This window comes from Rana temporaria, chromosome 4 (genome assembly GCF_905171775.1).
Source record: "Rana temporaria chromosome 4, aRanTem1.1, whole genome shotgun sequence".
Lineage (NCBI taxonomy): Eukaryota > Metazoa > Chordata > Amphibia > Anura > Ranidae > Rana > Rana temporaria.
In genome coordinates, this window is record NC_053492.1 from 455,651,742 (window position 1) to 455,676,392 (window position 24,651).

The 24,651-nt window shown below is 43.2% G+C and overlaps 1 protein-coding gene across 26 annotated transcripts in view; it reads right to left on the bottom strand.

The window, feature by feature from the left end:
* Nucleotides 1–24,651, bottom strand: part of NRXN1 (neurexin 1) — a 1,744,826-nt gene that overhangs the window by 6,246 nt on the left and 1,713,929 nt on the right. The gene's annotated exons all lie outside the window — the stretch shown is intronic.

The window sequence follows — 24,651 nt, forward strand, 5'->3', positions numbered from 1 at the left end:
GTTAATTGGCTTCTGCCTAAATTGGCCCTAGTATATGAATGTGAGTTAGGGACCTTAGATTGTAAGCTCCTTGAGGGAAGGGACTGATGTGAATGTACATTGTATATGTAAAGCGCTGCATAAATTGATGGCGCTATAGAAGTACCTAAAAATAATAAATAATAATAATAATCCACTTTCAGTGGTATTTGATATGTGGGCCTGAGATCAAAAGTAACATTTCTGTCTTTGCAGATGACACCAAGCTATGCAGTGGAATAACGTCCTTACAGGATGTGTCCAATTTACAAGCCGACCTCAATGCTCTGTCTAATTGGGCGACTATGTGGCAGATGAGGTTTAATGTTGATAAATGTAAAGTTATGCACTTGGGGGCTAAGAATATGCATGCATCATACCCACTAGGGGGAGTACAACTGTGGGGATCTGTAGTGGAGAAGGATCTGGGGGTTTTAGTTGATCCAATAATGGCATGCAATGCCAAGCTGCGGTTTCCAAAGCGAGCAAAGTCCTTTCTTGTATTAAGAGAGGTATGGACTCCAGAGACAGAGATATAATTTTGCCCCTGTACAAATCATTAGTAAGACCTCATCTGGAATATGCAGTTCAGTTTTGGGCACCAGTTCTCAAAAAGGATATCGGAGAACTGGAGAAAGTGCAGAGAAGGGCAACCAAACTGATAAGAGGAATGGAGGAGCTCAGCTATGAGGAAAGATTAGAGGAACTGAATTTATTCACTCTTGAGAAGAGGAGAATAAGGGGAGATATGATCCACATGTACAAATATATAAGGGGTCCATACAGTGAACTTGGTGTTGAGTTATTCACTTTACGGTCAACACTGAGGACAAGGGGGCACTCTTTACGTCTAGAGGAAAAGAGATTTCATCTCCAATTACGGAAAGGTTTCTTCACAGTAAGAGTTGTGAAAATGTGGAACAGACTCCCTCCAGACGTGGTTCTGTCCAGCTCAGTAGATTGCTTTAAGAAAGGCCTGGACTTTTTCCTAAATGTACATAATATAACTGAGTAATAAGATTTGAAGGAAAAATTGATCCAGGGTAAATCTGATTGCCTCTCGGGGGATCAGGAAGGAATATTTGACCCTGCTGTAGAAAATTGGATCATGCTCTGCTGGGGTTTTTTGCCTTCCTCTGGATCAACTGTGGGTATGGAGTTGGGTGTATGGGATTGTACTATGTTTTTTATTTTGTTTGTTTATTTTTTTGTGGTTGAACTGGATGGACTTTTTTTTTTAACCTGACTAACTATGTTCACGCCTGGAGTATTGTTGTTCTCCTTTGTTTGTGATCGTAATTTTTTATTACTTTCGTTCCTTATTGTCTTTATTCCATGACATTGTAAAACTTTAATAGCTTTACTGCTTTGTACTTTCTGCTCAATATTCTTCAATAAAAATACTTGAAATAAAAAAATAAAAAAAAGTCTATGCTGGAGGACCCTAGGAAATTATAGAGCTTTCTTCTTCCCACATCCATCTCTTTTATGGTAACTAGAAGCCATAGTTTACAGAGGTTTGATTTACATTACAGTGGGTGGCACGGTTAGTTCAAATATTTTATTGTTTCTTTTTTTTTACTTTTTTATTACTTTTTTTAATTTATTTGTAGCTTGTCGTTTACTTTTTTTGTATACTTTTTTTTATATATATTATTTTTCTTATTCTTTACTTTTTAATTACTTTTTTATTTTATTAATTGAATTATTATTTCGTATTTATTTTTTTCACTTAACTTTATTGCTATCACACAGGAGACAAAATTCCCTGTGTGATAGCAATTGGAGGTGACAGGTTCTCCTTATTGACCATGTCACCTCCAAAACAGGAGTCCTAGCACTGTGCTAGAACTCCTGTCACAGCTGAGATGGGAAGGGCACAGCTCACCCCTCTCACTGTGTACATCGGGGGAGGGAGATGGACTCGGCGACTAGGAGTAGAATGGAGTCCCGAAGACAGAGCCAGCAGAGAGAGGTATGTGGGGGGGAGGGGAGGACGGAAGGCAGCACCCATTTTACAAGTGATTTCAGCGACATCGCCACAATCACTTGTTAACGAGCGAGCGGATTTCCCCACACTACATTTAGCCCTGCTAGAAAGCAACTTACCGCCCTTAACTGTATGTTCCGGCCATCGGGGGACTCCATGCCGCTGCCGCCCCTCTGTGCCCTGCCTCCCCGAGGCCTGGCCTCGGTGGCCTTGTGGGAAATCCAGGCCTGGTCCTGCGGATGCTTTTAAGGTTATGTCTGGGAAAGCGTTCCTTCTATTCATTACCGAGGGTCAATTTTATTGTAACTTACTGAAAATCCAATGAGTGCAAAATAAATAGGGAGATAATACAGATCCCATGTTCTTGATAACACTTCTACAAAGGATGCCCTTTTCATTTTAGGATTACAAGACCTTTAAATGTTACAAATGAAGCATTCCTTTGGACAAGCATAACTGCTCCGTCTGCTGTCGATAAGCTTTCATTTTGTCACTCTGTGTGATTGGAGGAAAACAAAAGGTACGATTCTATTAACAATGTAACTTTAAAATGGAATGAATTTAAATGCTAGGTAAATCAATGTTCCACCTGCTGGAATGCTTCTCACGCGGAGCCCATTTTCACAATTATCTCACTTACCTATTCAACCTTCCAGTGGAAAGCAGCTTTTGATTGATGTTACCTACTGCCGCTTTTTCAAAGGGACTTTGAACTGGCCTGAATAATAGTGTAAACTTGTTTTTTGCTCTTAGATTCGAACAAAATATCCAGTGAAAGAGAATGAAGGCTCCCGTTTTTAAACAAGAGCTATGAAAAAAAACCCAAAAAAACCTAACGTGGTTAAAGCGGTGATTCACCCTAAAAAACAAGTTTCTACCATGAAATCCAGCATAGTAGCGTGAGCTACAGTATGCCTTTATTTTATTTTTTTGCGCCGTACTCACAGTTTAATCCCGTAGTTAAGTTTCAGACTGCCCGCGGGGAATGGGCGTTCCTATGCAGAGGGGAACATGATTGATGGCCGGCTATGGCGCGTCACGCTTCCCGAAAATAGCCGGAGTAGGACTCGGCTCTTCACGGCGCTATACGGCGCCTGCACACAGACTAGGCGCCGTGAAGAGCCAAGTCCTATTTCGGCTATTTTCGGGAAGCGTGACGCGCCATAGCCGGCCGTCAATTATGTTCCCCTCTGCATAGGAACGCCTACTCCTCGTGGGGAGTCTGAAACGTAACTACGGGATTAAACTGTGAGTACGGCGCAAAAAAATAAAATAAAGGCATACTGTAGCTCGCGCTAGTATGCTGGATGGCATGGTAGAATTTTTTTTTTTTTTTAGGGTGAACCCCCGCTTTAAGGAAACTTTTCAAAGCAACTTGATTAGCATGGTTTGAATTTTCTCCATTGGTATAGGTAGAAAACGTTGTCCTCTTGGAGAAATTTGAACTTTCTTTCATATTCTCCTTGTTTGGTATAAAAGGCTATGCACTGTTGACATAGAAGCATTACAAAAAAAATTGATTTGCATGGATTTCCCCACTAATAAGAAATGCACTTGTTATTTTGATCATGATGGAAGCTGCAAGATGTACAGTAAATACCTTTTGCTTTAAGAAGGTTCCACTATGCTTCCTATTCTCCATGTCAAAGACCAGGGCAAGTTTTTCAAATCAATTACATTTTTTTAATTGATTTATTTTTATTTAAAAATGGTGTAGATATGTATGTAGTGTGGCAGATGTGTAAAGCCTGGCTGTATAGAATTGCTAATTCTTTGGCATTTAAAACAGTAAGCATATCTGTATTTCAGTAGCTATATAACTGTATCTACCTTTAAAGTTTGATTCCAACCAGGGCTGGCAAAAGGGGTGGGTAGGAGGGGTGTCTGCCCTGGGCACTGTGGGATCATGAGAGGTGGGGGGGCTCCTCCAGGAGATTGCGGGATTTGTGTTGGGAGTGGGAATTCGGAGGGTGGCGGGGATAAGAATTCGTCTAGGAGGGGAAATTAGAGGTGTGTGCTATGAATGGTGATTTGGGGGGATTTTGTGTCAGGAGGGGGGTGGGGGAAGATGATTTGTGCCATGAGGGTGAGATTTGGGGGTTTGTGCTAGGAGAGGTGATATGGTATAAGGGGGAGGGGATTTGTGCTAGAAGGGGATATGTTTTCTTTGGGGGGGATTTGTGTTAGTACTGATGACTGGGGGGCATTTATGCTAGGAGGGGATTTTCCTAAGGGGGGATTTGTGCTAGGAGGGGGGATTGGGGGGAGAATTTGAGTTGGGAGGGAGAATATGGTTTGGGGGGAGATTTGTGCTTGGAGGGGTAATTTGAGGCAGTGAGGATTTGTGCTAGGAGGGGTGATTTTGTTTTGGGGGAGTATTTGTGGTGGGGGATGTGGGGGAGAGAATTTTTGTTTGGAGGGGGGATGGGGGGGCAAAGAATAATGCTGGTAGGGGAGATTTTTTACTGGGGGAGAGGAGATATATGCTTAGGGATTAAGCATTTAAATTTGTTTTGAATGCTTAATCCTAAGCCATGCTTTGATGAAGGCTTCTTAGCCGAAACGCATCAGCGTATAGCCTTTTGCCCTTGTACCCATGTAACTAATAAAGTACTTTTATTCAAGAGCATCCAATTTGCCAGTCTTCCTGATTTAAAAATTCTAATTAGTGCTTGATTTTTTTTGGGGGGGGGGGGGGTTGGTTGCTGATACATAATGCTCATAGATCTTAGGGGGGGCAGTTTAGTATGTTTGCCCTGGGCTCTAGATGACATTGTCCCATACCAACCTTGAGATTAAAGCTTTTGTAAAGGCTATTTAAAAAATATATAAACTTGTTATTGTACAGAGTGGCCTCGAAGCTCCTCTTCTGGGCTCCCCCACCGGTGCTCTCGGCTCCTCCTCTTCTATGTTTGCCACCATAGCAAGCTGCAGACGGGCTCCCAAACCAGGCTGTCCGCTTTCATATACACACACAGCACAATTCATCCCAACCCCTCCTCAATTGATTTGATTGACGGCAGCATCAGCCAATGGGTTTTAACCCTTCCCCACTCTATCCAAATCAAAGAGAATTTTTCACTCTATCCAAATCAAAGAGAAAATAATACTTCCAGCCTTGACATACAATATATAACCACATTTATTGTGGTGATAACCCTTAAAACGTGTATTTAGCCTTTACATTAACCTATGTTAATTTATTTAACTAGTTAAGAAGGTCATAACACAAAGTATTATTTTTATTTTGTTTTATATTTATTAAAATGCACAATTTAAAATGGATTTGGCATCCATTTTTTTATTCTAATTCTCTAAGGCCTCGTACACACGATAGGTTAACCAGAGGACAACGGTCTGAAGGACCGTTTTCATCGGTCAAAACAGATCGTGTGTGGGCCCCATAGGTTATTTAACCATAGGTTAAAAAAAAGCCAACTTGCTTTAAAATTAACCTATGGATTGGTAACCGATCGTTAGTAGGCACGACCATCGGTTACAAATCGACGCATGCTCAGAATCATGTCGACGCATGCTTGGAAGCATTGAACTTCGTTTTTTCAGCACGTCGTTGTGTTTTATGTCACCGCGTTCTGACACGATCGGTTATTTAACCTATGGTGTGTAGGCGTGACGGACCATCAGTCAGCTTCATCGGTTAACCTATGACAGCAGTCCTTCAGACCGTTGTCCTCTGGTTAACCTATCTTGTGGAAAAGGCTTTAGATTTTTTAGATCTCATCCCCTTGCTTGAGTGTGCACTTTCAGCATTTGATAACATGGTCCAATACAGCTGTATGGGGTCCCTATCTGATATTGACTTTACATTGAGCTTTAAAGCATGCAATAAAATGTAATGCTTCAGAAATTAGATTTAAGTTTCAGACGTAAAAAACCTTTGGCCACTTTTCATTAATATTTAAGAAACAGCACTACACATACAGTCTCCCGTGGAGCCTGAGAATTGAAATTAACGCAACTAGATTATTTTCAAGGAAAGAATAATTTTTCTTGGTTTGCTCATACTGAGGGTTCCAAATGACATTTAAACAGAGCATCACTGGGATTACATATAAGAAATGTTCAATCGCTGTTCTCCTGTTATCTCTCTGTCTGCTTTTATGACCAAATTACTTCATATTAATACAGCATCAAGTGAGAGCTTTTCAGTGGTGAAAAAAAAAACATTACTGAAAATGTTATTTTACTTTGTTCCCTTTAAATTAGTGAAATTTATCATAATCTATATGCAGTATATATGGTCAGGTTTGGGATAAATAATGTTTATTTGTACTCACTTTAAAAACATAGGATAGTGGGTCTATTGTGTGGCCCACCTACCTGCCAAATATCCTAATTCTATTTATTCATACAAGGGTGAAATTTCAGTTTTTAGACCTAAATGGCTCTAATCCAACCTTCAAATGTAAAAAAATGTCAGCAAAAGAAAGTTTGGAGCATTATGAGCTGATTTAGAACCCTCCACTAAACCCCCCAACCCCACTATAAGTTGGAATAATTCTTACATTCAGGTTAGCAAATCTACCTTGCTTGCAGAACGCCAACCAGAACCCTATCTGCATAGAGCTTGCAAATGTAAGTGTGTGTAGCGTATCGTAGTTACGCTACGCCACCGCAACTTAGAGAGGCAAGTGCTGTATTCACAAAGCACTTGCGTCTAAAGTTACGGCGGCATAGCGTAAATGTGCCGGCGTAAGCGCGCCTAAATCAAATGAGGAACAGGGGGGCGTGTTTTATGTAAACTAATCATGACCCCACGTAAATGACGCTCAATGCCTAGTCGACGTGAACGTAACTTACGTCCAGCCCCATTCACGGACGACTTACGCAAACGACGTAAAATACGACGCTGTTCGTACGTTTCCAACGTCCATACCTAACATGACTTACCCCTGCTTTATGAGGGGTAACTTTGCGCCGGCGTATGTCTTACATAAACTACTATCTTGATACGCCGGGCGCACGTACGTTCGTGAATCGGCATATCTAGCTAATTAGCATATTCAACGCGGAAATATACGGAAGCGCCACCTAGCGACCAGCGTAAAATATGCACCCTAAGATACGACGGCGTAGGAGACTTATGCCGCTCGTATCTAGGCAACTGTGAGGTGTATCTGATTCTATGAATCAGGCGCAGAGTTGCGACGGGCCGCACTCAGAGTTACGACGGCGTATCTGGAGATATACGCCGGCGTAACTCCTTTGAGAATCCGGGCCTAAATGTTTAAGCTTTGGAACCACTTTAAGCACATTTATAAACTATACCAAATATTAATGCAATACATTGGGTTAAATGTTTGCTTTAGTAATTCTAAGCAATGTAGCTAAAATAGGATAATAATAATAATATAAGTGATAGAAATGTAAAAGTGAAGGCTATGAAGGTTGCATGGAAAGTGCATTCCAAGCTATCTTGCAGAGTCAAATTTATCAGAACCAGTCTGAGCTTCACCACTAGAATGGATTTCCATAACACGTAGCTGCGGGTTTACTTGCCCTTTCGTACTTTTTCTTCAAAATGCATTTGTTTCCCTCTCAACCGATTTTACACGGAAGATTATCAACCAATGATCTCATATCAAGATGGCTTTTTTAATTACTGCTATGCTATACCAATATCCCAAATCCCTTTGTCTCTACACAAATACTTACATAATTTGATTAAGTATATTACAAGGCATTGCACTTTGACATGTAGTTTATTGATCATAATATAATTGAACCATTTTATATGAGCCCATTGTATGTCCTTTGTCGTCTCTGAGTGACAGGGCCATGGCTATCTTTCCCTGCACTGAAAATGCCTTTTAGAATCAACGAGGCGCCTTATTCAATAGCTGACATTCTTTGTGCAAGACTTGTAGCTGTTTCTCTGTAGATAACAATTCTATCTTTTCATGGATCAAAGTTTTCAGTTTCGCATGCTTTAAGTGAATTACATTTCTTTTATCTTCGGGGTTTTATTATTGTTTGCCTATATTTTAAATGAAGCATAAAGTTGTGTCACTCTGGGCTTATCTGGGCTCCAGTCTAATGTCAGATCTGCGTTTAAGCTTCCATTTCATTTTATGTTCTCCTTTTATCGGCACCGCTTTCTTAATACCAAAGAAAAGATTTTCTTGAGTTATTTTGTGTTTTAGCATTAAGCATATTCTTTGTGTACTGTTTGTTTATTGCATTACACACTTGCAGTGTTACTCTAATTCCGTAAATAAGCTATATGGAAGGCTTTTATTTATTCTACATTCTACAGTAGAATGAATGGTCTTAATATTGCAGGAGATAGTTGGAAATTATTAGTTACTTGTGCACAGAAGTCATATGTGTTGTGATATACACCAAATAACATTTTTTCTAAGTTAAAAGTGTGTTCAAGGAAGTGCCTCCCAATATCTATGCGAAAAATTAAAATGCCACAACCCCCATCGCGTTCTCCGATCCACCAACCAAAAACTACTCCAGATACCCAAGGCCAGATACAAGTTCAAAGGAGAACAAAGATTTGGAGTCCAAGGACCTAGACTGTGGAACACACTACTAACCAGCATCCGAATGGAGATGAATCACCAGACCTTCAGAAAAAAACTCAAAAACAACTATTCTGAAGGCAAATAAATACAGTAAGGAATCCTGTCATTGTGCCCAATCCTGCCATTTTAGTGCACCTGGTGTAGTGCCCAGCCCTGCCTCCTGCAGCCTAAAAAAAGTCTATGACAGGCTAAAATATCCCTTAGCTGCATGGGGCTTAATTGCTATATGGAGTGAAACTCACCTTTAGGGCTCTAAAGCCCAACTTCGAGCGAACAGACTTTTTTCCCATGCAGTGGGGCAGTCTAGGGGTGAACACAGTGCCTATACTTATCTACCACCTCTTGCCCAATCCTGGCATTTTAGTGTGCCTGGCAGGTACAGGTGCAACTTCCAGCCTTGCACCCTTCAGCCTATCAATGTCTATGGCAGGCTGAAATATGTCGCAGATGCATGGGACTGACCGCTATTCTGATTGGTTCTCACCTTTAGGACCCTAAAGCACAACTCCAGGCAAAATTAGTTTTTCCCATGCAGTGGGGCTGTGTGTTTTGTCTTGGAGTGAACACAGCTCCTATACTCCCCCGATCCTTTGATCCCCTGGAAAAAGGTGCTCCCCCATTTCCAGCAGTGGACTGTTCCCGTCGTCTTCATGTTCGGAGCTGGTCTATGGGCGTGATGACGTCAGGAACAGTTCACTGCACAAAATCGCTGCACTACTAGTGGGTAGGAGCCGAAAAGACTGGGAGAATTGAGAGATTGGGTGAATATATCTCGGCCCTAGACCAAAGCAAGCAGTTAATGCATGAGTGTGGGCACAGCCCCACGGCACAGTAAGAAAAAAAAGTAAGGGACTGCCTCTGCCTGCCTCCATGTGTCTGTGTCTGGGGCTACCTCTATCACTATTATACACTGACTTTTTTTTTTCCCGACGCAACTTTATTGACCTGGCGCGATCCACAAAGCTCGGCGTAACGTAATTTTGCGCTATGCACGTCGGGAAAATGACGTCACGAGCATGCGCAGTACGGCCGGCGCGGGAGCGCACCTAATTTAAATGGGAATCGCCCCCATTTGAAGAGGAGCGCCTTGCGCCGGCGGAATTTAAGTTACACAGCCGAAAATTTCTAGGTAAGTGCTTTGTGGATCGGGCACTTACAGTAGGTGTTTGTGATATTGTGCTTTTAGCACGACAGCGTCGCGCTGATACTCGGCGACAGGGTGCCGAGATCTCCCCGACACCTCGCACTCACTGGAATAGTGACAGCACATCCCAGCAAGCGCGTCATAGAAGCGACGGGAGATCCGACTTGGATTCCCGCCAATTCTACACGTGTGCGGCGTTTGTTATGAATCCTGAGGGGGAAGTCCCCGCCGGATTTTAAATAAAAATCCGGCATGGGTCCCCCCCTCAGGAGCATACCGGGCCCTTAGGTCTGTTATGGGTTGTAAGGAGAGCCCCCCTACGCCGAAAAAAACGGCGTAGGGGGTCCCCCTACAATCCATACCAGACCCGTATCCAAAGCACGCTACCCGGCCAGCCAGGAAGGGAGTGGGGACGAGCGAGCGCCCCCCCCCCTCCTGAGCCGTACCAGGCTGCATGCCCTCAACATGGGGGGGGGGTTGGGTGCTCTGGGGCAGGGGGGCGCACTGCGGCCCCCCCACCTCAGAGCACCCTGTCCCCATGTTGATGAGGACAGGGCCCCTTCCCGACAACCCTGGCCGTTGGTTGTCGGGGTATGCGGGCGGGAGGCTTATCGGAATCTGGGAGCCCCCTTTAATAAGGGGGCCCCCAGATACCGGCCCCCCACCCTAAGTGAATGAGTATGGGGTACATCGTACCCCTACCCATTCACCTGCAAGAAAAGTGGTAAAAACACAAATAAACCACACAGGGTATTAAAATATTTTATTTTTCTGCTCCGGAGGCCTCCCCTGTCTTCTTTATTAGCTCTTTTACCAGGGGAGGCTTCTTCTTTGACGTCTTCGGGTGGGTGGGGGCCGCCGTCTGGTTCTCTTCCACCGCCGGGGGGGGTCGCTTTTAAAAAAGCCCCCACCCCCCGGCGGGTTTCCTCCGGCGTCTTCGGCGGGGCTCTTCTTCTTCCGCTATCCCGACGGGTCTTCTCAACTCTCCGGGGTTCTCCTTCTGTCTTCGCCGCTCTCCGCTCTTGACTCGGCGCACCCCGGTTCTTCGTCTCGCTGTCCGGTGTCTTCTTCCGTGCTGTACGTCTTCTCCTTCCGTGCTGTGATGAGTTCTTCTTCCGTGCTGTGACGTCATGTTCTTCACTTCTCTCCTTCTCCCGATGTTGCCACGCCGGTCCTCCTCGCTGAAATGACGGATGCGCGCCTTGCATCGGACCTATATAGGCCTCACAGTCCCATCATGCTCTGTACCTACCCATGTGATACCTACCCACGTGGTAGGTATCACATGGGTAGGTACAGAGCATGATGGGACTGTGAGGCCTATATAGGTCCGATGCACCCGCGCACCCGTCATTGCAGAGAGGAGCCGGCGACGTGTCAACACCGGGAGAAGGAGAGAAGTGAAGAACATGACGTCACAGCGCGGAAGAAGAACTCATCACAGCACGGAAGGAGAAGACGTAAAGCACGGAAGAAGACACCGGACAGCGAGACGAAGAACCGGGGTGCGACGAGTCAAGAACGGAGAGCGGCGAAGACAGAAGGAGACCCCCGGAGAGTTGAGAAGACCCGTCGGGATAGCGGAAGAAGAAGAGCCCCGCCGAAGACGCCGGAGGAAACCCGCCGGGGGGTGGGGGCTTTTTTAAAAGCGACCCCCCCCCGGCGGTGGAAGAGAACCAGACGGCGGCCCCCACCCACCCGAAGACGTCAAAGAAGAAGCCTCCCCTGGTAAAAGAGCTAATAAAGAAGACAGGGGAGGCCTCCGGAGCAGAAAAATAAAATATTTTAATACACTGTGTGGTTTATTTGTGTTTTTATCACTTTTCTTGCAGGTGAATGGGTAGGGGTACGATGTACCCCATACTCATTCACTTAGGGTGGGGGGCCGGTATCTGGGGGCCCCCTTATTAAAGGGGGCTCCCAGATTCCGATAAGCCTCCCGCCCGCATACCCCGACAACCAACGGCCAGGGTTGTCGGGAAGGGGCCCTGTCCTCATCAACATGGGGACAGGGTGCTCTGAGGTGGGGGGGCCGCAGTGCGCCCCCCTGCCCCAGAGCACCCAACCCCCCCATGTTGAGGGCATGCAGCCTGGTACGGCTCAGGAGAGGGGGGGGGCGCTCGCTCGTCCCCACTCCCTTCCTGGCTGGCCGGGTAGCGTGCTTTGGATACGGGTCTGGTATGGATTGTAGGGGGACCCCCTACGCCGTTTTTTTCGGCGTAGGGGGGCTCTCCTTACAACCCATAACAGACCTAAGGGCCCGGTATGCTCCTGAGGGGGGGACCCATGCCGGATTTTTATTTAAAATCCGGCGGGGACTTCCCCCTCAGGATTCATAACAAACGCCGCACACGTGTAGAATTGGCGGGAATCCAAGTCGGATCTCCCGTCGCTTCTATGACGGCTCTGTCTCCATCGCGGCAAGACAGCTCGGCGCTGGCTCCCGCGATGGGGCTCGTAGGTGCTCAATCTCGCCGAGAAAGAGAGCGAGATTGACACAAAATCGGGTTCACCTACTGTAGGTAGAGATGTTAAGGCAGTGTAACTTAAATGGGAATTTTTAGGTTACGCCGGCTCTTTGTGGATCTGGCCCTTACTTCCTGGAAGTCTTGGATGGGGAGTGATAATTGGGTAGCGCACTGCATCCTGGGAAATGATGACACACATTTCCCAGGAGCATTAGAGGGAGATGATGTCAGGATCCTAGGTGATTACAAAGGCAGATTTCGTGGGACTGCATAGCAACAGGCATTTCCAGATGAGTAAAAAATTCTTTTTTTTCTTTTTTAGGTCTAATGAGCACAATAATGAAAAAAAAAAATTGGGATGGAAACTCCACTTTAAAGGGGTTGTAAAAGTTTGTCTTTTATTTTCTAAATAGGTTTCCTTTAAGCTAGTGTATTGTTGGTTCACTTACCTTTTCCTTCCATTTCCCTTCTAAATGTTTTTTTTCTTTGTTTGAATTTCTCACTTTCTGTTTCTCCTCAGTAAGCTTTCCACCATCATCCGAGCGGTGGAAAATCATTTAGAACAGCTTACTGAACACCTTACCGAGGAAGAACAGGAAGTGAGAAATTCAGACAAAGAAAAAAAAATTTAGAAGGGAAATCAAAGGAAAAGGTAAGTGAACCAACAATGCACTAGCTTAAAGTAACCTATTTAGAAAATAAAAAATGAACCTTTACAACCCCTTTAATTGAACAAGCTGAAGTTAGAAGCTGATTGGCTACCATGCCCAGCTGCACCAGATTCTGAGTGCTCCAGTTTTAGTAAATCTCCCCCATAGGCTTTTATATTATAGTCAGGAATGTCTAGAGATAGAGAAAAAAAAAACAGCACTGATTCTTCTGTTTGCATTTTAGAAAAAAACATCACTTGCACATTTTGAGAGGAGCATTTAGGCTGAAAATGCATGTTAATGCAAGGCTCATTATGCGTATTCACATGTTAATACATTCTAATGGCAAGAATAAATTAATATTCTGGTCAATAGAATGCATTAACACCAAATGCGTGAACATGCTAAAAAGGTGGCTTTTACCAAGTTTTTTTCTTCTGCTTTTCTCACGTTAGATTTTCTTGTATTACCAATTCAGACCACAGTATAAATGTACAGCTGGGGTTGGGTAGATAAATTATGGTATTTTTATCCTAATTTTGTTTACCAAGCACAAATATATCAAAATTGTCATACTAAAGTTCCAGGATCCCTTTGGCCCTGTCCTAATGGTCATCATAACGGCACTGCTCCACGCATTCAGATATCAGAACCTGGAATTGTTCTGGGAAATACAAACTGCCAGTAAACAAACATTCACTACTCTTCAATACTGTCTGAGCATCCCATAGGGTCTTAATAGATTGCTCATATTTCCTTTGCCATGGATTTGAACTAACAGTTGAACATTAACCAAGATAATCCACCAGCCACCTATTAAGTCTAATCATCTGTGGCCAGCATTAGAGAAAAGCTCCTTACCAAGCATTAAGGTGATTAGTGACTACTATTGAGCGCTGTTTGTGAAGGAATGTAAAAATGTCTTAAAATGAATACCGTATTTATCGGTGTATAACACGCACAGGCGTATAACACGTACCCTAACTTTAAGAGGGAAGTTTTAGGAAAAAAACTTGCCACAGCCCCCTGCGTATAACACGCAGGCACAGTTTACCCTCTATTTCAGGGTAAAAAAGTGAGTGTTATATGCCAATAAATACAGTAATTAAAGAAGTTATGTTTTTACAATGATTGTATGCAAAAAAAAAAAAGACTGACTGAGTAAGGCTTAGCATTGGTAAGGCTTACCATTGGTAAGGCTTACCATTGGTAAGCCCGGTAAGGCTGATTATGCCTTACCATTGGTGGAAAGGCGTGCCAACTCTCTACCTTACTCCAGGTTGAATATTTGTATTTTCCTGATGTTTCCCATTAATAGCTGGTTTAAGTTTGTTGGCCACATATTAAAAGTGAAGTCTTGCATCTCTCCTCCCCCAGACCTGAGATTACAACATTTTTGGATTAGTGAGGTGACATAATTTTCCACATTTACGTCACCATCCTTAGCACTTTGGTTACCTCCTTAACAGCAAGAACCATCAAAATTGTACAGAGGTCATTCTCTAGGTTGGGGGTGGCAAACAATTAGGTTTGGAGACACCGAAGGTGTCTTCTTTTGTTTGATTTGTAGTTTTGACTAAGTCTGGGTTCACACTATTGCAAATTGGTTGCGGGTTCCATGAAGATATTCCCCCCCCCCTCTTTCTTCTTTCCTTCTTTTTCCTTTTCCTTCTTCTTACCCTTCTTCTGGTGTTGTTTGCTTTTCCTCTTTGGTCATGGCCCTGCACACTTTACTCTTTAGGTGCACATGGTGTCCCTTCAGTACAATTAATTTACCCTTAAATAAATTAATATTATCATTATTACCCCATGAGGCCCCGTACACACGGCCGAGGAACTCGACGTGCCAAACACATCGAGTTCCTCGGCCAGTTCAGCCCTGAAGCCGCCGAGGACCTCGGCGGGCCGAGTTCTCCCATAGAACAACGAGGAAATAGAGAACACGGCCGGGTTTCTCGGCAGAATTCAGCCAGAAACTCGGTCGGAAGCTGAATTCTGCCGAGGAAACTGGTCGTGTGTACGGGGCCTTAGACTTTTACCTACTTTCGTTCCCCCTTGTTCGCTACAGTGGACTTTGGTCAGCGAAACTTGCACTACGGTCCCTGACTCCGGGTAAGCGGTTTTGTGGTTTAATATGCAACTTTTGATCTCCCTAATGTTTTTTTAACTGTTGTTTCGATGTTTTATGTGTTGCTAGTTTTTGATAATGTATCATCTATTGCACAGACTATACCTCCTGAAGAAGCGGTCAGCCGTGAAACCGGTAGAGGTTCTTCTAGGACTCCCCCTCAAAACTGCTGATACCTCACGGCTCCTTTCCGTTTGTAACAACATCTCTGTATCTCTATGTGGGGTTGTTAGTCCTAGCCTTGTTTTATATATGGAACATTGTATGTTTTTATGTATAATAAATGTAATTTTTACTATACCGACTCATGTTATCAGTACCGAGAAAGTCCATTGATACACATCCTTACTGGGTAATAGTCTGTGTGAGTCTGTGGTACTAGTAGCCACTACCCCTCTATTCCTGGTGCCCCTCTTTTTCCTAATAGCATAACTAGCCCAAAGGGTGGCGGTAAAGAGCTGAAAAAACATGTGATTTGGTGAAAGTTGGCTGAAAATGTTCTGCCGTGTGTATGCAGAACAAGTTCATGTCCATCGCCTATTCGGACAAAGATCCACGGAAAAGTCAGATGGAAGTCCAATTGTGTGTATGAGGCTTAAGAATGCTAGTATCTGGCTTCAATAGACCCCACACAAGCATGCTATGAATGAGTGTTAGAAAAATATCAGACTTTGTAATCTCTATTCTTGTCCTGGGTCATTGAGGTCAAAGCATCAACATGAAAGTCAGGGATCTAACACACTTAAATAATGATGGCAGCCTACAAAATTGTCCCATGAGTATTAAAGGGACCGTGAACAGCCAAACTCTAGTGAGATTATTTTTTCTCAGCATTTTATGGGGATACAATTTGCATATCGCACAGTTGTCTACTGATAAGATTACATACAAGTTTATATTCTTCATTATATATCCAGATTAGTATATGCATGTTTTTTTTTAGGTAAAGACAATCAACATTTTGGCTGTCCCCATGTATCACTGCTGCTAACTAGCGTGTTCGGCAGATTTTAGCCCCATGGTGCATCTAGCTAAGTAATCTTTGTGATACCCAATGTACATCAATATTTGCCTTCTTTCTCCTGGATGTACAGAATTATCATGCGCATTGATTTTTATATCTAGCAGGTAGCCTACCTTTACTTAAAGCAAGTCATTCCTCTGCATGCTGTGAAGCTTAATTGGCACGAACAATATCATTCCACTATTATCATTATACAGCAATAATGATCATACGGATGGGTTAGCAGCTTTTAAGCATCTCACAGGCAATAAACACCGATATGCTATTTCTGTAGTCAGCAATAGATGCAAGGTTTAAATCCATGCATATAGGATAAGGCTAGAGATGGTGCTGAGCAAGTCAGCCTAGAGCACACATCCATTGTACTCACATAAGTAAGTATGGCTATTGATTTCTTCAAATTACCCAAGATTCTGTGTGCAAACTTCAGATAGCCCTGTTATGGTACTCAATGGGATGCTTAAGGGTGTGAAACAGCATAATGGCCCTGAACTTTCAGGAAATGTAATGTAATGGAAGCTGATGCAATGTATTTTTTTTTTTTTTTGTAATATGACTTTCGATACAACAGTAAAGTACTTGAGCTGATAAAAAAGACAGGCATCTATAGGCTGTAAATAGGTTTTTGGCTTTAGAATTTGTTGAATAACATAAAAACAATAAATTAAATGCTAAGACTGCATTCATACCTGAGCATTTCTGTCCTTCCCTATGCTGATGATGCACATCAAAAGGTGCCAAAAAAAACACGTGATGTGTTGCGTTCAAGTCCCAACACTCAGGTGTGAATGTAAATCTTAACCCTTTCCTGACCAATTCCTTAACTATTTCCTAAACATCTTTAACCCTTTGGCTCAATTTCCTGCTTGCAATTTAAAGTGATTTTAAAGCTTTAGATGTTTTTTATTTAAAATAATAAACCTGTCATGTTTACCTGTGGTTTTGCACAGAGCAACCCTGATCCTCTTTTTCTGGCGTCTGTCCCTGATGATCCTGGCTCCCTCCTGCTGTGTGCTCATACAAAGCTGCTACCTATTGGGGCAGTTGTGCAAGCCTGATCCTGAACCACACTGTTTGCATCGATTCAGACACACAGCCTGGCTCGAACCCGCTCCCCACTCTCTGCTCAGAGGGTTTGACTGACAGCAGCAGGAATCAATGGGTGAACGTATGCTCACTGTAGATGCATATGTGCATTACACCAATGAGGAGAGGTTAACAAGTAAACCCTAAGGCTGGGTTCACACTAGAGATAGCAGCTGCTCATAGCAGGGGTCCATTGCGTCTCCATTCACCATTTCAGGTCCGGTTTCAGCAAAAATTTTGGTCTGAATTCGGACCTAAAAAGGACCAAAAGATGCACTGGACTCCTGTGCAATTTGCACCGGAGCTGCTGCAGATATGTGTGAACCTGCTCCATAGAAAGCTATGCGAATTAGATGCGGGGAAACATGCATATAGTTTGCACTGGTGTGAACACAGCCTAACACTTTATTTCTAACCTAACCCTAAACTGAACATCTAACCCAACTCTGAGCCCTAACTCTAATCCTACCATTAACCATAACACTAAAATTATGCCCTGATACATACACTTTTGGACCCCCCACCCAACCCAACCTAACCTAACCCAACCTAACCTAACCCAACCTAACCTAACCCAACCTAACCCAACACAACCTAACCTAACCCTACCTAACTTAACCTAACCTAACCTAACCCAACCCAACCTAACCTAACCTAACCCAACTCGACCTAACCCAACCCAACTTAACCCAACTCCAGAATACACAGATCAGTGCAAATGTTGATCGAATGCTGGGTTTTGCTGCAAAACTGTTCAACAGAAGCCAGTCATTAGAAGAAGGGGCTGTGGGGACAGTCCTACATCATGGAGGGAGCCAATGAGAGTAAGAGATTAGGTTGACACAATCAATTTACTAATATCCTAGGCATACATTTTTTTTTTGTTTTCCTCTGAGTTCAGCTGTAACCTTACTTCAACTGTGCATCTCGTTTTACACCAATCTACTACAAATGGTAATATTTACATATGGAGATTAACAGTAAGCTTTAAATATAATGAAGTCTAATACATATTGACATGTCCACTTTAAAAGCGTCATCTTTTTTGTGAAAAAAAAACAACCTAATCCTTCTTGGATAATAATGAAAATCTCTTCTGCTGTCATTAGAATGATCATTAGCTATTAGATTGACACACCACTTGTTTTATCCCAGGATTAAGAATCTAAAAAGACCACAATACTGTGACTCCAAAGGGAACAGAATGCAGAAAAACAAGAATTAACTTGTAATAGGCTTAACCTCGTTAAATAATACCAGCGTCTCATCTTATTACCTTCTTTTGTGGCACAGTGCTAGAATTTATTGTTATTTATTAGAAAAGTTACCAGAAGTAAACATTGCTTATTTGTTTTGGGTTAAAGTATTTTTGCTTGATTAGCATTCCTCCCCAAACACATAGTACCCCAAATGTAGACACCACTTATAAAGCCAGCCATACATGAAGCAAATTTAGCTTGATTCCCCCATCAATACAGGCAGTGTTAATGCAGGAATCCCTTCTGCCGAGTCATTGCATTCTCCAGATGGGGGAATGTGGAAGCCATCCCCGCCTGGAAAGACAGGTAAAAGGCAGATAAAAACCTGGCATGCTGGTTTTACCCAATCTGATCAATTGATCAACTTGGTACATTCAGCCTGCCCATACATGGTTCGAATCTGGGCTGGTTCCTGCTGAACTTAGAGATTCAAACCATGTATGGTCTGCGTAAACCACCCAGCCCCATCCAGCCATCAGGCTCCCTGCATTAGGGTCTATGCTGCATCCCTCTAAGGTGCACTAAAAATGCTAGGGGGGATGCATGACAGCACATTGGCCCCAAGTGGCCTAAATAAGCTTTATGTGTTTTTATTTTTATTAAGTTTATGATGGGTTCCCTTTAAGCTAGAAAAGCTTTGCTGTTCAAGCAGTGACAGAGACACTCCGTTCATATCCTTACTGTAATGCACTTTGCCCACTACTGGGGCTTAATTGTAGAGTAAGTATCTCTGTTGCTGCTTTAAAAAATAAAGCTTTACAATTTGAATGGGAGGCGGAGTAATGCTACACTCTGTATGTATGTACTGAAAGCTTATGTGCTCTTTTCTATATTGTACGCAGCAAGAAAGATGGAAGGGTCTCTCAAAAGTTATGAATTAAGGGTTAGACCTCTTTCACATTGAGGCGTGGAGCCGCGGTGACGGTATAGCCACGATATTTGTAGCGCAGCTATACCGTCGTATTTACCGCGATATTCGGGCACTAGCGGTGAGGTTTTAACCCCCGCTAGCGGCCGAAAAAGGGTTAATAGCGCCCGCATTGCGGGCGGTATTACCGCGCTTTCCCATTGATTTCAATGGGAAGGCGCGGTATAGGAGTGGTGAACACACCGCTCCTATACCGTGGTAAAGATGCGGCTAGCAGGACTTTTGGAGCGCTCCTGCTAGCGCGCCGCTTCAGTGTGAAAGCCTTCGGGCTTTCACATTGAACACTACAGGGCATGATTTTTCATGCGGTATAGCAGCGCTATTTTTAGCGCTGTACCGCATGAAAAACGCCTCAATGTGAAAGGGGCCTTAGTGAGATGGGACCACCATTGACATGGCCTTGTGTATCAAAGTTAAAGTATCAGGAACTGTGATTTCTTTATAGTCACCATGAAAATTACCTTTATATGCAGTAGATGTAAACTCATGCACTACAATTTCCTAAAATGTAACATGTAAATGTCATCTCTAAAGTAATTTTCAGTCTTTTTAAATCTACAGCTTGGTGATTCTGCCATAAGGGTCATTGTTTAGGCACTTCCTATTATGGCGTGACAACAGTATGTCAATGTCTCCCATGGTGTTGCTGTGTTGTCACATCAGATGGACTTCTAATGAACATTATAGGATTGATTTTAATGCTTAGTGAATTTGGTGAAAAATCCAATACCCAATCACATGCAAGGTAAAGAAAAAAAAACAGTATTTATGCTTGCATATGATTGGATGAAGGAAGTCAGCAGAGATTAATTTCATTCACTAAGTTAAGGGAAAATGCTCTTGCACAGTGAAAATTCCCTTGCCAAGTGAACAGCCTATTTGCCTTTATTAAATGAACCTCAGCACATGGCTAAGCCAGTGCTTATTGTGCAAGCATTTCCACCATTGTTGTTATTAGGAAGCCCCCCCAAAGCATGACATAGACCCACTTATAGAGAACATGCATGTAGAATTGAAGTGGCTTTAAAGAAGTCTCGGGAGATTAGCTGCACTGAAATAGAAAAAAGAAGAATTGTCTCATAGGAAAAGACACGGAAATTGCTTTAGCAAACTTAATGCCATCTAATTAGTATTTAGATCTACTTTAAGGAAAATAGGGTTTACTTTTAAATCACAAGGCAAGGCAAGTGCTGCATTTTGATGCATTCATAGTCTACAATGAGTTCCAAATGCTCCTGGCATTGAAATGGTTACACTAGCCTTTGCCTTCCTGTGTCCCGCATTGCTTATTGGTTTTAATATACAGATTTGGGAAATGTTATTGCACCCAATGGCACATTACAGCATTCGGAAAAGGGTATTAGAACATGGCACTTTTCAAAGCAACCTAATGCATTGTTAATGCAGCTTTCACCTAGTCAAGCATTGAGCTTGTCGTTTTACAATGTACCAGGGGGAGCCATAAAGCTTGCTCCATCTGTAAAGGATATGCACTTTGATATTTCACTATATTTGGCAGGGTTTTAATCACACGTATCTTGATTTATTACTGGCATTTTACGGTTTGCCTATTGTATATGCCATTAAAGAAATTTGAATAGTATGCCTCCATGAGGCATAATCATGAAAAATATTTTTAAAAGAGGTTTCACAAAAACACATGCGAAGTTTGCTTATAGTGCACCCTCCTTGGAAGAAACGGATTGACCCTCATCTTCTGCAGAATCCATATTCCAAAATGGACAATAGTCTGCTTAAAGGAGAAGTACAACCTAAGCTTGTTTTCAGCAGACAGCAGGCTGAAGTCCTCTGTTGGCTGATGTCACAGAGACGGTCCAGGCTCGGGAAGGATCGCAATCATTTGGTCAGGAGTTGCTGAGAGAATGAGCCAGCCACTCCCGCCCCTCCACGACCCAGCGCTCTAGTGAGCACGAGGGGGGGGGGGAGAGCAGAGAGCCGGTGACTAACAGGCACCAGCTCTCTGCCTATGGAGCTCTGAGAAGTGGCTTTAAAGGTGTTTGATGGCTCAGTTCTCAGCCTTAGAGTGGGCGGGGGACAGATGCAGTATCAGACCGATGCTTCATCCACCAAGGTAAGAATGATTCCAAAAAAATATTTCAAACTTCTCTTTTAAGAAATATCATTGGTGTTTATGGAATGCACCTAATGGTCCCAGCCATGACATGAGGTTTTACCTGCAATCAGTATCTGGGGGTCTGATCTGATCTGGGGGTGCTTTCAATAAAATACAGAGCAAACTGCTAATGTAATATGACAAATGAAGGAAACAGGCAGCCTGTGTGCTTCATTTGTCAATTTTCATTAGCAGTTGTAAGTCTATGGAGGTCACCTCTCCTTGTTTTTCTGCCTTTTCCAATGCCCCCACCTCAGTCCGTCCTACAAAAGAAGACTTTCTTTGTGACACTGGCAGAAATTCAGATCGATATTAGTAATGCCAGACAGTGCAGGGCACTTGAGGGGCCTCTGTGTGCAGTGCAGGGCTCTCGTGGGAGCTCTCTATGCAGTGCCAGAATCCTGCAGCAGGGTGCTGAGGGGGAGGAATGCTTAGCCACACACACAGTCCAGAGCAGCCTTCCCCAGCACCCCTTTAGATCCATCCTTGCCCCCCACTTTGTGCTGAATCAGACTTCCTGATTGGTTAGCTCCAGATCTGACTATGCAGGGAGTGTGCTGGATTACTGCAGAGAGTCTACTTCTTGTACTCCTTCCACACAAGTAGCAAGAATCTTTCTCTGCAGCATGCTTGTCGGGTCACATTTTTCTGTTTTCTTAAAGCTGAACTCCAGGAAAATCTATCCTTGCTATGGCCACCTTTATACTATTTTGTTATCTGTTCTTTCAATCTTTAGTGTTGCTAAAGTTTTACCCAACCATATGTAATTTTGGAATCTCAAGAGCTGAACAGAATAGCCAAATGACTTTGCAAGAAATGTGGGGTAATAAATACAGTGGAAACTTGGTTTGTGAGTAATGTGGTTAACGAGCGTTTCACAATACGAGCACTTTATTTTGAAGAATTCTAACTCGGTTTGCGAGTGATGCCTCGCAACACGAGCAGGATTCAGGCCAAAGCAGTGTGCAGTACCGCGTTTGGCCTGAGGTGGGGGGGTGCCAGAGCTGAGCAGAGCTGGACGGAAGACTCAGATATACTACGTTCCCGAGCCTTTCTGAGGTTTGCCGAGGTCAGCCGAGCTGCCCTTGGGCCTTTTTAGCTGTTTCTGAGGCTCTCCAGTGCCCCCCGCCTCTGGCCGCATGCGGTATTGCATGCCATTGAAGTCAATGCGGAACAAATTATTTTCGTTTCCATTTACTTCAATGAAGAAACTCTCTTTGATATGCGAGTACTTTGGATTACGAGCATTCTCCTGGAACGGATTATGCTTGTAATCCGAGGTTCCACTGTATCAGCTATGTTATAAGGAATATCTAGAAGTTCTAATTGCGCCTGAGGAGTACTCTGAAAAAAAAATACTTTTTGTCTGTATTTCCTGTGCAATTAATGTGCAGTGCAATTACTGATATGTGAAGGTATGCCCTATTCTGCATATACCCTCATATCTACAGTGTGAGATCTAAAGTGCTGATGCCTCTAAGTGCTAATCACTGGAGAATTGGAGTGAGATTTGGTAATGTCACTATGGTGCTTCTTAGGCCCTGTACTCTGCCGAGAAACCCGGCCGTGTGTACACTTTTGGCCTAGGAAACCGACGAGGATCTCGTCGGGCTAAATAGAGAACATGTTCTCTATTTCCTCGTTAGTCAACGGGGAAACTTGGCTCGCCGAGATCCTCGGCGGCTTCACAAGGAACTCGACAAGCAAAACGATGTGTTTTGCTCGTCGAGTTTCTCGGCCGTGTGTACGGGGCCTGACTGTTCTCCTTGCTGGTGGCTCTTACATTAGGAAGCAAAGATGGCCACCTCCACATAGAGACACAGTGATGAATAAGGTATGTTAAGTCAGTAATGGGGAAAGATCAGTTGCAGGGAGACCACAGGCAATACTGGTGACTAGTGCCCTTTTCCTTACTTTTTTGGGTGCAGTTTGCGGGGTTCAGTTCCTCTTTAAACCTCCACCCACCATCATACCAAGGTCTACTTTTTCCATCTTTCCTCTCTCTATCAGATCATAGTCTATCCCTACTCATCACCAATGCCGCAGTGTCCACTAAGTACATAAAAACATCTGTCTCCCATTTACACATACATCATGTCTCTTTATGTCTTCCCAAGTACAACGCTATTACACAAGACAATGTTTTCAAACCAGAGGCTAAGTGTTGAAATAAATGTATTACGATAATCATGTTTGATTGTTGTAATTGATTACCCACCATTTAATTGAAGTTGGTGCTTAAGCACTTTTGAAACCAGAGATCAGTGCACAGATCCCGCAGGCACTATGCAATCTACAGCTTGAGCCAGTAACATCTAATAAGATTGATGCCTCAAACCGCCTCGTCTTCTTGATTTTCAAGATCTGGGCAAGCCGTAATGTTTTATATCCTCGCCTTTCATTTATTTTTATTTTCCTCCCATCTAACAGAACTCTTAAAATAGCACTTATCTTTGCAACTTTTTGACACTTTTCATGGAAATCTTTACAACCCTGTTAATAAAATATACCAGAGGCTAATATTTTCAGATTGTTACTCCCATTAACAAATGATATGAAAGCGGGCTATCATTGTTCATTTACAGCCTTTAAAGTTTTGAATGAAATGGTGCTTGCTTTTGCAGCAGTTTTAAAAATAGATAAAATAGCATATTGCCATGGTAATAAGAACAGATATGTGCACTTTATGTCCAAACGTTCATGGGCACCTGACCATCACACCTATATGAACTTGTTGGGTGCCCTATTTCAAAATCACGGGTATTATATTGAGTTGGCACCCTTTTGTGACTATAATAGCCTCTACTCTTCTGGGAAGGCTTTTTGTGAGATTTTTGGCACATGACCCTGGGAATTTGTGCCCATTCAGGCAAATGATTGCAGCTGTTGACTTGGCAATAAGAACAGTGGGTATATACTTTATGGCCAAACATTCATGGACATTTGCCAATCACACCTATTTGGTTTTGTTTGACATCCCATTCCATAATCATGGGCATTATATGGAGTTGGCACCACTTTTTTGATTATAGCAGCCTGCACTCTTTTTGCAAGGCCCTTCACAAGATTTTGATGTGTGCCAATGTGAATCTGTGCCGATTCAGTCAAATGACTGTGAGATCAGGTGTTGAATGAGAAAACTTGGCTAACAATTGACCTTCCAATTTAGGTGTTCAGTAGGATTGAGGTCAAGGTATACACAGGCCACTCAAGTTCCTCCACACTAAGCTTTTACTTTTACTTTTGCTTCCTTCATCCCTCTTTCCTT